Source organism: Camelina sativa, chromosome 16, assembly GCF_030686135.1.
Source record: "Camelina sativa cultivar CO46 ecotype springtype chromosome 16, ASM3068613v1".
NCBI lineage: Eukaryota > Viridiplantae > Streptophyta > Magnoliopsida > Brassicales > Brassicaceae > Camelina > Camelina sativa.
In genome coordinates, this window is record NC_141895.1 from 7,173,349 (window position 1) to 7,191,686 (window position 18,338).

At 38.0% G+C, this 18,338-nt stretch overlaps 1 long non-coding RNA gene and 2 pseudogenes across 2 annotated transcripts; 2 read left to right on the forward strand and 1 right to left on the reverse strand.

Moving 5' to 3' along the window:
- The first annotated feature begins 1,327 nt into the window (after positions 1-1,327).
- On the forward strand, positions 1,328-10,160 carry LOC109129460 (jacalin-related lectin 38-like; annotated as a pseudogene). The gene is made up of 9 exons (XR_015585012.1): positions 1,328-2,088; positions 5,027-5,030; positions 6,672-6,791; positions 6,876-7,564; positions 7,843-8,125; positions 8,327-8,472; positions 8,572-8,660; positions 8,770-8,921; positions 9,159-10,160. The product of XR_015585012.1 is annotated as a jacalin-related lectin 38-like (transcript).
- Positions 9,166-13,482, forward strand: LOC104750132 (putative disease resistance protein At1g59620; annotated as a pseudogene).
- Positions 13,483-16,943: 3,461 nt separating this feature from the next.
- LOC147925227 (uncharacterized) lies at positions 16,944-17,774 on the reverse strand. Its single transcript, XR_015584043.1, has 4 exons — positions 17,713-17,774; positions 17,514-17,616; positions 17,328-17,401; positions 16,944-17,226 (listed from the first exon to the last, which is right to left on the reverse strand). It is a non-coding gene; the product is annotated as an uncharacterized LOC147925227 (long non-coding RNA).
- Between the last annotated feature and the right edge of the window lie 564 nt (positions 17,775-18,338).

Below are 18,338 nucleotides of genomic sequence, written 5' to 3' on the forward strand. Positions count from 1 at the left end.
GAGGGTTTTGTCGATCCTGACAAGCCGTATTACGTCTGTCGTCTCCGTAAGCCAATCTATGGTCTAAAGCAAGCTCCCCGTGCCTGGTACTTGTCTCTCAAGACTCATCTTCTTCAAACTGGTTTCACTAATTCCCATGTCGATACGTCGTTGTTTGTTAAGAAGTGTGGGTCTTCGTTTGTGTATGTGCTTGTGTATGTTGATGATATTCTCATCACCGGTAGTAACTCCGTCCTTGTTGCTCAAACGCTTGTTTCCTTCGCTGATCGCTTCTCCATCAAAGATCCCATGGATCTCACATATTTTCTGGGCATTGAAGCTACGAGAACCAAAGCAGGACTTCATTTGATGCAACGCAAGTATATTATTGACCTTTTAGCGAAGAACAACATGCACAATGCAAAACCGGTAGCAACGCCAATCGTAACCTCTCCCAAACTCACTAAACATGGCAGTACCATCCTCGGTGATCCCACTCAATATCGGTCCGTTGTAGGCAGCCTTCAATATTTCTCCTTTACTCGACCCGATATCTCCTACGCCGTCAACCGTCTCTCCCAGTTTATGCATGCGCCAACCACCGATCATTGGCAAACCTCATGGTATTTTCCTTCGTGCACCATCTCCTATGGCTCTCAATGCTTTTTCTGATGCTGATTGGGATGGTTATGTCGATGATTATGTCTCCACTAATGCTTATGTGATCTATCTTGGTCACAATCCTATCTCATGGAGCTATAAGAAGCAACATGGTGTTACTCGCTCATCAACAGAGGCGGAATATTGGGCTGTTGCCAACACCGCTTCTGAGCTCCGGTGGCTTTGCTCTCTTCTCACCAAACTTGGTGTTACACTTCGTACACCTCCGGTCATATACTGCGACAACATTGGCATCACTTACCTCTGTGTTAATCCCGTTTTTCACTCTAGGATGAAGCATATTGCACTTGATTATCACTTCACAAGAGATCACATTCAAAATGGCATGCTCCGTGTCCTTCATGTCTCGACAAAAGACCAGCTTGCTGATGCTTTAACTAAGCCTCTTCCTCGCCAACAATTTCTCACTGCTTGTTCCAATATTGGTGTCACAAGAGTTCCTCCATCTTGCGGGGGTGTATAGGAGTATATATGTATAAGGGTCTTAATGTAATTAATCAGCTTTAGGTTTTACCTAATATCTCTGTATAAATATGTGTAAACATTCTCATTATCAATATATACCTTTATTCACCTATTCCTTATAGTTATGTGATACAGATCCTGACATATCCATCTATATATAATCTTATTGTACTATATAAAAAAAATTTAAACAGAATATATAATGAAACCAGCTGAGACACTTCCACATGAATTGAAGGAAGAGATAGTCTCTCGCTTTCAAACAAAAACTCTCGCTCGATTTAGTTCTGTTTGCAAAAGATGGAACACTCTTTTCAAGGAACGGAGGTTCTTCAACAATGATTTGGTTCTTCCACAATTCATATTGTTTGCCGGGTCAAAGATTTGTTCTGTGGACGTTAATCTTGACTGTCCATCAATAGAGGTGTATGATTTACCCTCACATATTCCTGCTGATGCATTTTCAACGCCCATGAACGTCGAATATTGCAACGGTTGTTTACTTACTTTACGTTTAAAGGGATCGAGATTTGCAACCCATGGTTAAGACAGATTAGATGGATTAGATCCAATAAACGATTTCATGCTTTCATTGGGATTGGATACGACAATAGTAGACCTGGCAAGCACTACAAGATCTTTACGTCAAATTACCACCATGATACAAACACAACGTCCGTGAAAGCTACAGTTACCGAGTTTGGATCCAGTGAATGGAAATCGTACGAGTTTGCATCCGAGAATTGATATATATCTATATAGTTCGCTCAATAGTGTATCATTGAATGGAACTTTATATTGGGTTGCTATTAATCATGAGTCTCCTGAGCATTTTATTCAAAGCTTCGATTTTTCTACGGAGAAATTTAAAGCCTATTGTATATTGTCTACCAAAACTGTGAATCCATTTCATGCTAGATTACTTGCGGTATTTAGGGAAGATCGATTTTCGTATTTAGAGATGTGAAGACTAGGTGAAATCGTGTTGACCAAGCTATGACTCAACAAGACAAACACACTCCCAAGCTTAACTCAAGACCTAATCAAGGTTGGTTTAAACTAAACCATGGTCAGGTATGCTTTTGGGACCACACATGGAGGAAACGGACACATTGCAGAACAAAGCATTGTACGGTTTGTCCTCTAGCGATTTCAAATGTTACAGTGGTGTTTGTTCTCTTGTGCAACCGCGTCTTTGGGTGAGCTGGACTAGCGACCAAAGGTTGTTGCAGCTGCTTTAGGTCAGGGCACGAGGTCTGAAGATGTCGCCTATAAAAGGAACATTTAAGGAGAGATCGCAGTCACGATAGGTGTGCGATAGATAGAGACTAAGGAGAGGAAACTTGTAATAAGCATAAACTCTTTCAGAGTGTGCTCTAAGTGCTAGTGAAGGGCATTAGAGTGGATCACTTGTGGTGCCTATTGTGTTCTCTATCTGAATCTAGTGGATTCCGAGTCATAGACTCGGCCAGACGTAGCTCCCTCGTTAACGGGAGTGAACTCGATAAAGTTTGCGTGTGTGCTCCTGCTTTTATTTTTCCTTTCTACTACATTCTCTGTTCTTTCCTCCCTCTCTGTTTCTCAAGATCTCTCTTTCCTTCTTTTCACAACTATCTGTTCTTGGTTGTTCGGTTCTCTTTTCTCAAGGAAAAGTCGACACCTTCGAGTTAAGAATTCCCAACAAGTGGTATCAGAGCTTTGGTTCGTTGTTCACGGTTCTGTAGAGTCCATAAACACAGAGAACCATGTCATCAGCAAGGATAGAGGTTGAAAAGTTCGACGGTCGTGGAGACTACACCATGTGGAAAGAGAAACTTTTGGCTCACCTAGATATTCTGGGTTTGAGCGTTGCTCTTAAAGAAGATGAAGCTATGGTGGAAAAAGCTTCAGATGAGAAGCCATCTGAAGAGGAAACCAAAGAGGAAAAACAAAGGTTAGAAGTATTAGAAGAAAAAAGGAGAAAGGCTCGCAGTAGCATCGTTCTAAGTGTTTCTGATAGGGTCCTAAGGAAGATCAAGAAGGAGCATACTGCAGCTGCTATGATAAGCGCTCTGGACAAGCTGTACATGTCCAAAGCTCTTCCCAACCAGATCTACCTTAAGCAAAAGCTGTACGGCTTCAAGATGTCAGAAAATCTGAGTATTAAAGGTAATATCGATGAATTCCTTCATACTGTAGCCGACTTAGAACACACCAATGTTATAGTTTCAGATGAGGATCAAGTAATACTGTTGTTGATGTCGTTACCAAAGCCTTTTGATCAGTTAAGGGATACATTGAAATATGGTTCTGGGAGAACCACCTTAACGTTAGATGAAGTTATTGCAGCTACTTACTCAAAAGAACTTGAGTTTGGGTCTAACCAGAAGAGCATCAAGGGTCAGGCTGAGGGTCTCTATGTTAATGAGAAGGCAGAGACAAGAGGAAGAACTGAGCAGAAGGACAAAAACTCCAAATCTCAGAGATCTAGATCTAAGTCTAGAACCATGAAGGGATGTTGGACCTGTGGAGAGGAGGGACATTTCAAAAACTCTTGTCCCAACAAGAACAAAGCTCAGTCGCAGCACAAAATTCAAAACGGCAACAAAGGAGCCTCATCAAGCGGTAAAGGGAACTTAGCTGAAGCTACAGCTCTCTATGTTTCAGAAGCTTTGTCGTCTACAGATATACATCTAGAAGACGAATGGATTATGGATACTGGCTGCAGTTACCATATGACTCACAAGCGAGAATGGTTTGAAGATTTAAACGAAGGTGTTGGAGGATCAGTAAGAATGGGAAACAAGAGAATGTCTCAAGTAAAGGGAATTGGCTCGGTTAGAGTCAAGAATGAAGATGGTCAAACTGTTCTGCTTGCAAATGTGAGATAGATTCCAGACATGGACAGAAACCTCTTGTCACTGGGAACTTTTGAGAAAGCAGGCAACAAGTTCGAATCAGAAAATGGAGTTATGAAAATCATGGCAGGGAACAAGGTTTTACCTACAGGAAGAAGGTATGACACTCTCTATTTGCTGCAATGGAAACCTGCAACTGCAGAATCACTTACTGTAGAGAGGAGATCAGACGACACGGTTCTTTGGCATCGACGATTGGGGCACATGAGCCAGAAAAACATGACCCTCTTACTGAGGAAAGGTCTTCTTGACAAGAAAAAGGTTTCTACTCTAGAAACTTGCGAAGATTGCATATATGGCCGAGCAAAGAGAGTGGGATTCACCTTGGCTCAGCATGACACTAGAGAGAAGCTGGAATATGTTCACTCTGACTTGTTGGGAGCTCCATCTGTGCCACTTTCTCTTGGTAAATGTCAATACTTTATCTCATTTATTGATGATTACACAAGGAAAGTGTGGGTTCATTTTCTGAAAACAAAGGATGAAGCTTTCGAGAAATTTACTGAGTGGATTAATATGGTGGAGAACCAAAGTGACAAGAAAGTGAAGACTCTAAGGACCGACAATGGACTTGAGTTTTTCAACAGGTTGTTTGATGAGTATTGCGTGTCAAAGGGGATTCAACGAAACCGGACATGTGCCTACACACCGCAACAAAACGGTGTTGCAGAGCGCATGAACCGAACCATCATGGAGAAAGTCAGAAGCATGCTCAGTGACTCTGGTCTCCCAAAGAGATTTTGGGCAGAGGCTACGCATACAACGGCCATCCTCATCAACAAAACACCATCATCAGCTCTGAACTTTGACATACCGGATAAGAGATGGTCTGGCAAGCAACCGGTATACAGCTATTTGAGAAGATTTTGGTGCATTGCATTTGCACACACTGATGATGGAAAACTAAGTCCTAGAGCAAAGAAAGGCATTCTTGTGGGATACCCTATTGGATTAAAAGGTTACAAACTTTGGCTACTTGAAGACAAGAAGTGTGTGGTGAGCAGAAATGTTGTTTTTCAGGAAAATGCTTCATACAAAGTTGTAGCACTGAGAAAGGAAACCGAAATTGAAGAAGGTGATGCTCCTCACACCTATTATCTAGATGTAGATCTTGACAGTGAAGAAATTGTTACCTCGGGTGGAGATTCTACGACTCCACAAGATATTCAGTCGCATGCAAGATCGAGCCCTGCAATTCGAACACACCATAATGCAAGTGAGGATGTGGAGACTGAAATAAATCAGTCACCTCTAAGCTATCACTTAGTGAGAGACCGAGCTAGGAGAACAGTCAATGCTCCTCGACGCTTTGATGATGAAGATTATCTAGCAGAAGCTCTCTACACTACAGAGGATGGTGGAGAAATCGAACCATCTAGTTACAATGAAGCTAAAAGAAACTTAAACTGGGAAGAGTGGAAGCGTGCAATGGATGAAGAAATGGAGTCACAAACCAAGAACCATACTTGGACAGTGGTCAAAAGACCAACAAATCAGAGGATTATAGGGAGCAGGTGGATTTACAAATATAAACTAGGAATCCCAGGGGTTGAAGAACCAAGATTTAAAGCAAGACTGATAGCTAAGGGGTATGCTCAAAGAGAAGGAATTGACTACCATGAAGTCTTTGCTCCTGTAGTCAAGCACGTTACTATCAGGGTCTTACTCTCCATAGTTGCTCAAGAGGATCTTGAACTAGAGCAACTTGACGTTAAAACGGCGTTTCTCCACGAAAAACTTAAAGAGAAGATCTACATGACACCGCCTGAGGGGTTTGAGTCGATGTTTGGAGAAGACAAAGTTAGTCTTCTCAATAAATCACTGTATGGGCTAAAGCAAGCGCCAAAACAATGGAATGAGAAATTTGACATGTATATGTCAGAGATCGGTTTTATGCGAAGCGAGTATGATAGTTGCGCATACGTCAAAGAATTGGGAGACAATTCACTAATCTACTTACTCATCTATGTGGATGATATGTTGGTGGCATCCATGAACAAAGAGGCCATTGATCAGCTGAAAAGGGAACTGAGTCAGAAATTCGAGATGAAGGACTTAGGAGCTGCGAAGAAGGTTTTGGGCATGGAAATTGTCAGAAACAGAGCAGAAGGGACTCTGTGGTTGTCACAAGAAGGTTACCTAACAAAGATTCTAGAGACATTCAATATGAAGGAAGCTAGGCACGTATTAACTCCATTAGGAGCCGAGATTAAGATGCGTGCAGCTACAGAAGAGAAATTGGCTCGGGACGAAGAATACATGAAGTCAGTTCCCTACTGCAGTGCAGTTGGAAGCATCATGTATGCCATGATAGGCACACGTCCCGACCTTGCTTACCCTGTTGGAATTATAAGCCGTTTCATGAGCCAACCCATCCGTGATCACTGGCATGGAGTCATGATAGGCACACGTCCCGACGGGCATGAAATCTGAGCTCCCTCGTTAGGGGGAGTGAACTGGATAAAGTTTGCGTGTGTGCTCCTGCTTTTATTTTTCCTTTCTACTACATTCTCTGTTCTTTCTTCCCACTCTGTTTCTCAAGATCTCTCTTTCCTTCTTTTCACAACTCTCTGTTCTTGGTTGTTCGGTTCTCTTTTCTCTAGGAAAAGTCGACACCTTCGAGTTAAGAATTCCTAACAAGAGAAAGAGTACCATAAAAGGAATATTGAGATTTGGGTGACAAAAGAAAATATTAAAAATGAGGATGTATGAGCTGTAGAGTGGGTGAATGTGATGAGTGTGTTAGTTCCTGAAAGGTCGAATTTAGGAGTCAGCTACTACCCGCTAAGTTACTTTGTCGATGAAGATAAAAGTCTCATGAGTCTTGTAATATGTTGTTATAACAAGGAGGAGCGAAAACCTTATATTTTTATTGCCAAGGGAGATAAATTCCATGAAATTGAAATAAAAGATTTGGTTGAGTATGATTGTCCTCTTCACTGTACCTATTTTCCAAGTTTGGTCTAAGTTCCTACATTCAAGATGAGCGGTAGGGGTATAACCCAACAACAGAAGGTTGAATCCCGCTTCACACTCCCGAGAGGAGTACAAGTGAGCGTTGTAGTTGGAGGAGACGAGTGGGACGATGGATTCTTCGACAATGTGAAGAAAATAATTGTAGATTTTATTGATTTTGGCGTCATCTTTGTCAAGTTTTATAACTGCAACGGTAACGTAGTTATAGTCGGAGCAGCTCATGGGGATTCGACCAAGACTAGCAGCTCATGCGTTAAAAAAAAAAAAAAAAAAAAAAAAAAAAACAGAGTAGCTGAACGCGTGAATTTCAATCGCCCCCAAAAAACTCTCTCTCGACTCAAACCTAGAACTCCGGCAATCTCAATTTCGGCTAGGAAATGAGAAGCATGCTCGCTCGTTTAAGAATGTGTTGCAGGGCTCGCAAACTATGGTGGACAGAATGGAGGATGATCTCAGGTTTCCATGGGCGGTTAAGATGAATCCAGCTTCACGCAACGTTTTTTTATGGTAAACCCAGAGAGACGATCGATCGGACTTCCAAATTCCTCAATTCAACATTGCTTTCAGTAAGCAGAATGTAACCAAAACCTTGTACTTCCGGATTATTTTTTTACATGCTTGCATCTACTTTTATTTAGTCCCAGTTAGCAACGTTTTTCTTTTCTTTTATTAGTTCAAGCTCGCTCATTACAGCACTTCTTAAAACAAGAACCTCTAGGCTAGCTTAGCTTGCAGGTTCGCTGGTAGAAAAGTTACCTAATATCTGTTTAGCTCATATTCATCCTATGCTATTGTTAGGATGGTCTTCTCTTTTAACTCTCAAACTCTTCTTTATTATATGTAGAGACAGAGGCTCCAAAGGGTATAGCTTATGATGATCTTCTGAATTCTTCAATCCAAAACTGCATGAGTCTTTTTTACAGAGAAGATCCCACAAGCCCTTCTTTGAAATCTAGCATCTAGAATCAAATTAAATTAATTAGTTGGATTGGAAGGGAAATTGGGTGGAATGAGTCAGGTCCTTCAAAATCGAGCATCCATTTTGTACCCAATTTTGCTTTAAATCAAAACCATTGAAGGATCAACTACTCATTCGTGCTTTGTCCGAGGCCCTACTGTTGTTCTTGGTGAGGACCTTTCATCTTAAATAATGCAACTTATGGCTTTTATCTGGTATCTATTACTGTTATCTAAAACAAGGATGCCTTTTATAAAGCTAAGTGCTACAAGTTAGAAGTAGCGTTGGTCACAATATATAAATTTGTTACTATCTCCTCTGTTCCTAGCTTTTAAGTGTTTGTGAATTTTCTTTTTACTTGCGCAAAAAGATGGAAAGGTTTTGCCTCTATGGACTTCCAAAAGGAGGTTAATCTATCTGTAGAGAGGAGGTCCTTCCGGAGCTTCCTAAACAACATTTGAGACAAGGGTAATATTTTTGTTACATTCAACTTTGGAGCTGCCAAGAAAGATTGACGTAAGGTTCCTTCTTCTTGGCTCAGTATTAACGGTTTCGCATAGCAAATGTGTTAATTCTCCAAGTGATTGTTATTGGTGCTAAAAACTCATGTTACAGTGACCATTATGCTAGCTAAATTGTGTCACCAAGTGATTGTTGCTGGTGCTGATACAATCCCTGTCTCTGCTCTCTCTCGATAAACTCAGGTTCTTGTTTCTGTGGATTTATCTATAAATAAAAGTGATTTCTATCTTTTATTTTGATGTTTGTCTTACTTAACTAATTGAAAAATAATATGGGACACCTGGCTTGTAGGAAGTTTTTGGGTGCTATACTGCTATGGATACTTCTGCCTTTAAGAATTTCTGTCCAAATGCTGTCGGTAGGTGTGGACTCTTATAATGGATCTTAAAAACTAAAACAAAACATCTTCTACAGATCAGTTGCGGGACAAGCGATTTCCAGAGGTGATTATTTGTTGATTTTATCACTTGTATTTCTTTTAATTTCTTCTGGAGGAAGGTGTTTTGATCTTCTGTATCTTGCATTTTTAAGATCTATAGGTTAAAACTCCACAAGAAAAGTATATCAATTCTGTAATGTTTCAAAAATTATTATTCGAATTCTAAACTCATGGACCAAAGTTTACTAGATAGAAAATATTCCTAGATTATAATTGACTATTTTCTTCCATTGTTATACAGGAAATTTATGGCTGAGGCACTTTTGTCGTTTGGAGTTCAGAAGCTCTGGGACCTTCTTGTCCGAGAATCTGATCGATTTCAATGAGTTAAAGAGCAACTCTCTAAACTCAAAAGTGATTTGAACTTACTTATCCTTCTTGAAAGATGCAGATGCTAAGAAACATGCAAGTGAGACGGTGAGAAACTTTTTGGAGGAGATAAAGGAAATCGTTTTCGACAGAGAGGATATAATCGATACATTTCTTCTAAAGAAAAAATTTGGACAATCAAGTGGTATCCGAAAGCGCATGAGCAGACTTTCTTGCATTATAGGGGATCACAGGGATATTGCTTCTAGTATGGGAGACATGGGTAAGAGAATCTCCAAGGTGATAGGGATATGCAGATCTTGGAGTGCAACAGATGATTTTTGATGGCAGCGAGTATTCACATCCACTACTAGAAACAAAAATGGAGATGCGAAAAACATTTCCTAGCAATAATGACAACGACCTTGTGGGGTTGGAAGAGAATGTTAAGAAATTGGTTGGCTATTTGGTGGAAGAAGATAGCATTCAAGTAGTTTCTATAACTGGGATGGGTGGTATTGGTAAAATTACCTTGGCTCGACAAGTTTTTAATCATGAGATGGTTAAAAATCATTTTGATGGAGTTGTGTATGTGTATTTCACAACAGTTTACAAGGAAATATGTTTGGGAGACGGTCTTGCACAAGCTTAGTTCAAAACATGTTGAGCATAGATAATTAAATATGACTGAAGACGACTTCCAAGAAAAGCTTTTTAAACTGTTGGAAACTAGTAATTGTTTGATCATCCTGGATGACATATGGAGGGAAGAAGACTGGGACAGAATAAAGCCCGTGTTTCCACACAAATATTGTGAAATGCATCTTAATATCTTGTGCCTTATCTTATTCTTAAACTTTGGCTATATACTTGATCAAGAAAAATGTATAGAAAATGAGAAGACCCACTATATAATATATTTCCTTTGGTTAAATATGTATTGTAGGATGGAAGGTACTACTTACTTCTTGTAACGAGAAAGTGGCCTTACGTGCAGATTTAACATGTGTAACTTTTAAACCAAAATATCTAACCTTTGAAGAAAGTTCGACACTATTGGGAAGGATAACATTTCCAAAAATAGACACATCAGGTAAGTTTTCAAGGAAGATAGGTTTTTTTACGTTACTCAAAATAGAATAACTTTTTCTCACGTTTAGTTGCATCGTATAAAAATTACGTGATTTTGTTGTGTAGAATATAAGATTGATGAAGAAATGGAAGAGATGGGTAAGATGATGATCAAACATTGTGGAGGTCTACCATTGGCTGTTAAGGTGTTAGACGGGTTGTTAGCAGCCCATTACATGTTAAGTGAGTGGAAAGGGATATATGAGACTATTAAATCTCACATCGTTGGAGGATATGAAGACATCGATGGCAGTAAAATCAGTTTGGTCTATCATCTATTGTCTATGACCTTTGAAGAGCTCCCTCTTTATTTGAAGCAATGCTTTCTCTACTTTGCCCATTTCCCAAAAGATTATCCAATACATCTCGCAGAACTGCAGTACACCAGCGTGATATTTATCACCCGAAGTGCAAGATTCAGAATCCCAAACTTAGATCTCTCTTGATTATGAAAGAGCAATTCAGTGATATAAAATGGATGGCACCAGGTTTATGTTTCACTAAGCTACATTTGATGAGGGTTTTAGATCTCTCTTGTGCGAAGTTTGAAGGAAGGAAGTTACCCTCTAGCATTGGGAAGCTCATCCACTTGAGATATTTGAATTTATTTTTTACAGAGGTAACTTGTCTACCTTATTCTATGCGGAATCTAAAGCAGTTGCTCTATTTAAACCTAAATAGAGGCAGTTTTACCTACATCCCCAATTTCTTGAAAGAGATGCGAGAATTGGCATACCTTTATCTTCCGCAGGAGATGAATGATAAGAAAAAGTTGGAATTGGGTAATCTAATCAAGCTGGAGACGTTGGTGAATTTCTCAACAAAGAAAAGTAGCGTGAAGGATCTCCAGCGAATGACAGAGCTAAGGAGTCTCTCAATCCATATTAGAGGTGAAGGGTGTGTAATGGAAACTCTGTCTTCATCTCTAAGTGCACTGAGACACTTGGAAAATCTCACCATACGTGATTACACGAATGATGAAGAAGGATTTGTTTTGGATTCCGTTCATCTTAATAAGCTGGATTTAAGGATATATATGCCAAGTTTACTTGATGAACAACACTTCCCATCTCACGTTACAACCATAATCTTGAAGAATTGTTGTTTGGTGGAGGATTAGAGGTGTCAAGCGGGCTCCATGCTCGCGGGCCTAGCCCAAATAGCACCTAAGCGGGGCTGGTATGGACACAAAATATTAGGCCCATAAAAAAGCGGCCCTTGCGGACCTAGCCCAAACGGATTGTGGGTTTAGCGGGTTATGTCCGCGGATTGGCGGGTCGGCTGGCGGTCTTCAAATATTAAATAAAAATAAATACTTAATATAGATACATAACTATTTTTATATAATTTTAAATATATATCTTTTAAAAGTATGTGATAACCCAAATAAATTTAATGTAAAAACATTAAAAATCTATAAAAATCAATATTAACATTAATTTTATTTACAATTATTTCTAAATTACTATTTATTATTATTATTTTTTTTTAATATATTATTTAGGCCCGGCCCGCTAACCTTTTGGACTTAGCGGGACGGGCTTGGACATAATTTTTACGCGGGCTTAGCGGGCCGGCCCGTCGCGGTCTAGAAGATAGAAATTGCCCGCCGCGAACGGTCCAGATGGACGCGGGCCGACTCGTTTGACACCTCTATGAAGGATCCGATGCCGATTCTTGAGAAATTGGTTTGGTTGAAAAAGATTAAATTAAGGCACCAATCTTTTAGGGGGAGGAGAATGGTTTCCTCACTTGCAGGAGCTTTCGTTACGAGGACTAGAGAAATGGGAAGAGTGGCTAGTCGAAGAATACTCAATGCCACTTCTTCGTAGACTAGAAATTAGTGAATGTGAAAAGCTGTAGGAGCTACATATGCGATGCATCTTTCCTAAATTGCATACGCTTAATTTCTTTCGCCTAAAGGAATGGAAAGAGTGGATAGTAGAAGAAGGCTACATGCATTTGGACAACACCTCCCTTCTCGCCTTACTACCATACCTCTTTATGAATGTGGTTTGGAGGAGGATCCAATACCGATCTTGGTTTTAAATCGCGCAAAGCGCACTGTGGCACAAACATCCTGTTAATGTGCCATACGCCATGGCGCATGCGGCGCATCGCAACATGGATATGAGGCGCTTGGTGTTTAAAAGAAAGAAAATAAGAGGTATTCTGCTGAAACTTATTAAAACTTTAGAATAAACTAGCATAAAACAATCCAATCCATCTCAAAAGAAATTAAGAAATACAAGTAAGTATACAACAGTTTTGATTAGTAGATGATTACCTTTGCAGTAGCTGTAGACGTGTAGACGTGCAGAAGCTGTAGACGTTTAGGACTCGTGAATGAAAGAGATGAGGAGACTAAATAAACTAGGGATTTCTTATATATAATGGGTGAAAAAATGATCAAATCAAAGATTTTTGATTACATAAAATCAATAATTAAAGATATTATTGAGAAAATCAAATATTTTTTCATTATACGTTTGATATATAAGTAAACTACTATTTTACAGAACAATTTTTTACCTTGTTTGTGCCATAAACCATGTTGCGCTCGCCTCACTCAATGGTCGCATCGGCTATGGCTCATCGTTTCGCTCGCATCATGGATATTGCCTTGCCATAGTGTCCTGTTTCCCTCATCTCCTCACATCATTGCGCAACGCGCCATGGCGCGCCACAGGCGCGCTTTTTAAAACCAAGATACCGATTCTAGAAAATTTGCTTCAATTGAAATAGGTTAGATTGTATACATGTTTTAATGGGAAGAGAGTGGTTTTCTCGGTCGGTGGGTTTCGTCAGTTGCGAAAGCTACAAATAGGGGGACTAGATAATTGGGAAGAGTGGATAGTGGAAGAAGGTTTCCCCTTCTTCATTCTCTGAATATTCAGGTTTTTCCAAAGTTAAAAGAGCTTCCTGATGGATTGTGGTTCATCGATTCCTTAAAGGAATTAAGAATCTACACACATCATTTTGAGTTTAAGGAGAAATTGTCAGAAGGAGGAGAAGATTATTACAAAGTCCAACACATTCCTTACGTTACCTACAACGAATACAATGAAGTGGGCTCCGGGCATTTATCTACCATCAAAGTATTATTTCTCAAGATCTTAACATAATCAATCAAACAGCTAGGGAAAGGGGTGACTAGGTGAGGCATGTTGTTCTTGATCTCCTACGCAGTTTTGTTCAGTGAGTTTCTTCTCAAGAGAGAGGTATTTCACGAACTATATTAGGTATGACAAAATCATGTCTATTATTTTGCTGATACAGAGAGGTCATTACGTGAGGCATGTTATTCTTGAATTAGTATTATTCTCTCTTTTGTATTGTCTTTATTTGTGTTACAAAGTGACCCCGCTTGTGATTCTTTCTTTAAAACTTGGTTGACGTTGAAAAAATTCAAGCTATGACCAAATCCTGTTTTGACATCATCAGCTATGATCTTTCCACTGTTACAATCTTTTTCTGTACGTAACTTTGTAAGTTTATATCACTATTAGATAGATCTTTAATTTGCTAACTGCTTTGAATTTGTTATATCTATTTCTTGCAATCACCCCTCACAGATAATCATTTACAGCGATGTAGGAGACATGTAGAAAAAGGGAACTGATTAGTTTAATAGATACCAAGCTGATTATGTCCTTTGAAGTTGCTTGAAACAACCTCCCCCATATTTTTTTTTTTAAACATAGTAATTACTAGTGATCCTATACTCACTACCAATCTAACACAATAATTTCAACAGTTGAATTAGCAACACGTTAACCAGCAAATAACCAATAACCATTAAACAAAATATCAATGTGTATCAACAAGTAATCCAACAATGTCAAGAAGCAATAAACCAGCATCCTACCAATATTCTAGTGACCCGACTCTAGCAACCTAACAGAAGCCAGACCACAACCAGTCGAGTCTCTAGAACATCCTCCTCTTCATTGCCTTGATTACACGATAACACTTTGCCTTTACCTGCACCACAACACAAAAGAGATGCATAAGTATTTCCATAAATACTTAGTGAGGCAATCCTCCCATTTACTGGGCTATAAACACAAGCAATAAGATCTCTCCTGGATGAATGAAAAACATGCTCTCATGAGCCTCCCTTAAAATCTCCTGCCTCAACTCCTCATCCTTGGGCACACAAATCCAACCGTGCACAAGGATTGTCCCATTGGTGGAGACCTCATACTCACAATCAACATCCCTAGAGGCGGTCACCAGCCCCTCATCTCTCTCATGCGCTAATCGCACTCTGCTCAACAAATCCGCCCGATCAGCTGCCTCCAAATCCATGCTCAAACAACTTTAGATATGGATAGTGTTGCTAAAGAGAGAAACTCTGTCAGGGTAAGTTCTCCGTTTTCTGGGTGGAACTCACCCAAAAGATGGTGTCGGACTCCGCCTTGATCATGGTATGGGATAAGATTTGTTGCAATCTCTATCCGTTGTAGATTCACATTTTGTAGAGTTTATAATCTCGCCCGGAAAATGGGAAATATTGTCACACCTTTTGTTGAAAAATATTTCTGTATTTTGTCAAATCTCTATGCCACACCTTCTTCCGACTAAGAGTTTGGCAGCATTAGGAGCATACACATCCTTACTTTAACAAAATGCAAATCTACATCGGGATAGAGATTGCAAAAAATCTTATCCCAGTCCATGAGCAAGGCGGAGTCTGACACCATCTTTTGGGTGAGTTCGGTGTAACAACCCGTCCCGTGGACCCCACTAGCCCCCGCTAGCTTGTTCCCATAGGCCCCAAGCTGGCCCTGCAGGGCATCGATCCTAACCCCTCACTGTGGATATCCCAATCCACCCGTAGTTTATTGGTAGACCTTGCTAGAATGTTGGTGGAAACACGAAAACATATGTCATATCCTTTGGTTTATAGGCTTTTGAAGTTGGTTTTGATTCTGCCTGTTGCTACTGCAACTGTTGAGAGATGTTTTTCAGCCATGACATGTGATCATCCTCATGTGATCGCTCAACGCGTTGAACTTTCCAACGATCTCCGATAACGCTTGTGGTTTATCTTGAGGCTCAGGCCAGACATGGACATCGTTGTCGGGACCGTAGCAGATGAAAACAACAAAGTTTCCTTAAAGAGCTCTGTCGCTTTCTTCTTAAAAGCAGGAAATATCTGTTTGATCTAGTCCACCAACCTTGTGTAGCTTTTTATCACGAGGAGCCATCTTCGAAGGATAGAGAAACAGAGAAGACTATGGTCAATTAGAGACCAGAATTAATTAGATTTAAAGTTTCGATCGGAGTAGAGAGAAAGAGAGAATAATGTAATAATGATGGAAGTGAAACAAAAGCTAGAAAAGACCATAGAGAGACACTGTGAGATCAATCCCACAACGGCCATAACTCTCTTCTTAATTAATTAGATTTTCCGTATTTACACATTAATGTTTTAATATGTTTATTAGCTAAAACTATATAACATTGATACCTTTTCCTTTTTAAGCTTGAACCCTTTTTTTTTTGGCTAGAATTTCTGAAGACATTATTGTATACTTTTTCTACTAGGTTCGAACACGCGGTACACCACGGATCAAATGTTTTATAATTTTTAAGTTTTGATTTTTTATGTTTATTACTAAGTGCATTTTAGTTTACAATTATTTAATATATATTTTAGAAATACAAATAATTTTAGTTATAGTATGAGTACTATTTTAAAAGTTTATTATTTTTCATATAATTAAAACCTTTTAATTAAATTGTACATTTTGGTTTTTTTTTGGGATACAGTAAATTGTTTGGTGTTTCTAATTATTAATTTATATATAGTGTGAAGTTTTGTTTCTGTATTTTATTTGGAAATATATTTTGGAATATTTTCCAAATCATTTGTAAAGCATTTTGTAATATGGTAATGGTTGTATATTCAGAAGATTATTTTGAAAATTTTAAAAATATAATATGATCGTGCATATTTCGGTTGGAACAAAAAAATGGAGACAAAAAAAACAACAATATTATATTCATAGATTTAATACCCAATGGAAAAAAAAGGTCCAACTAAAAATAGCAAAAGAAATTGATTTTTGTTGTCCTTTTTGAGGGTCTATCTGGATTTTTAAAGTTTTTTCCTTTGTTTTTTAACCCGGTAGGCCGGTACACCGCGGGAAAAAAAAAGTAGTATATTTTTTTTTCAATTTGAATTTACCATTTATTGTATTTGTATGTAGATGATCATCTTTTCTCTAAACTATGATCATATTGCATGGATGATGCATGTTGTCTTTCAAAATTGTTAAATTAAATAGGCTATGTAACCCATCTCTATATTAAAAAAATGTAAAAATATAAACCATAATATAAAATTGCATTCTGCTTTCTTTTTTATAAAAAATGTATATATTAGGATGTATAGTAATATAATTCTGTTGTCAAAAAAAAAAAAGTAATATAATTCTACAAAAATGGTGTTTTTTTATAAGTGAAAGAAAACTTCGAATGCAAAAGTTAAAAGGTGTAATAACTTCTTTCATATTTAATTTTTAGCGTATTGTTCAAAAAACTTAAGTTGAGAAGTAAAAGCTAAATTAATGTTTGTATCGTTTCTGTTCCCATAATTTCCTTTTTTTTAAAACAAACTAAATGACAAAATTTGAATAAACTCTATGAGTTTGAGTTATTTTTAAGCTGCCACATATCCCCATCTTCTATCATTCATTTTGGGAGGTACTCCGTACTCGTGAGTCGAGTCCCGCTGATGCAACCAATAGCAAACCAATCTTCATCATGTGATGTAATACAAAACACACACGATGGGTATTTGAATGCCTCAACATACAATCTTCTTCAGGGTGGTAACTCACACTTAGGTTGTATATCATCTACCAAAAAGAAAAATAGACAAACAAAAGAAGTTTTAGAGATTAATACTAGTCAAAAAAGTTTTGAAAAAGTTTATGAAAATAAAAAAGTGAAAATTTACCATTAAATCATGAGCTCAAAGTTTTGATACCACTTTTGGATTTACCGGATCTCAAAAGAAAACAATTTCATCCTCTAATCCTCCAATCAATGTAAACAATCATTACTTATTAGTGTTGTAACTAAGATGGTCTCCATATATATACATCATTAAACCCTTCAACAAAAAAATAGTATATAGATATACCTTGTTCATATTTTGCAGTTCAATGGATATCACATTTTGTGGAACGAAAACCATCAAACACATAATCTCAACTCTCAAGTCACGTTTGTACACAACTATGAACCTGCAAAAGAGAAAAATCTGAATATTCATGTTCAACAATTTATTCAAGCAGATAAACTTATCATTTCAGTAAGCATGAACTGAAATAATTCCATACCCACGAAGGTTATCTAGTCGGTCCTCAAAGATAGTATCAGAGTAAATTGCTTCAAGTATAGCTTCTTATTATATTGGATATACTAATCGTTCAAGTATACCTTCTTATATATAAAAAGGATTACTTGTGTAGGGTTTTGATTGTATCGGTTTCAGAATATTCTGGAGAGTAATTAGGAAATCTAAGATATGATTGACCAATCAAACAAATCGAACAATTACAATGAATGATAAACATGCTTAAAGGAAAATTACAAAATTTTAATGTAACGATAGAAATATTCCTTTTAAATATTTATTGTAGGAGGTTCTAGATTCTTTTGTTTAGACAATATTTATAGCATATAATATGTAGAGAATATGCTTAATTGTTAGTTTAACGTTCATTAGGATATACACGTGGATCCATTAACAATTTTTTAACAATACAATTATGCCCTTTCTAATTTCAATAAAGTGTCTCAAATATAATTAAACCAGTGGCAATTTTAGTAAATAGTTAAGATATTTTGGACATTCTTTCATTTGTACTTCTCTTTTAATTATAAGAAGATAATCTCCAAAATTATTGGAAAATTGGAAATCTTAAAGATATTAGAAAATTAAAAAAATTTAGATAATTTTTCC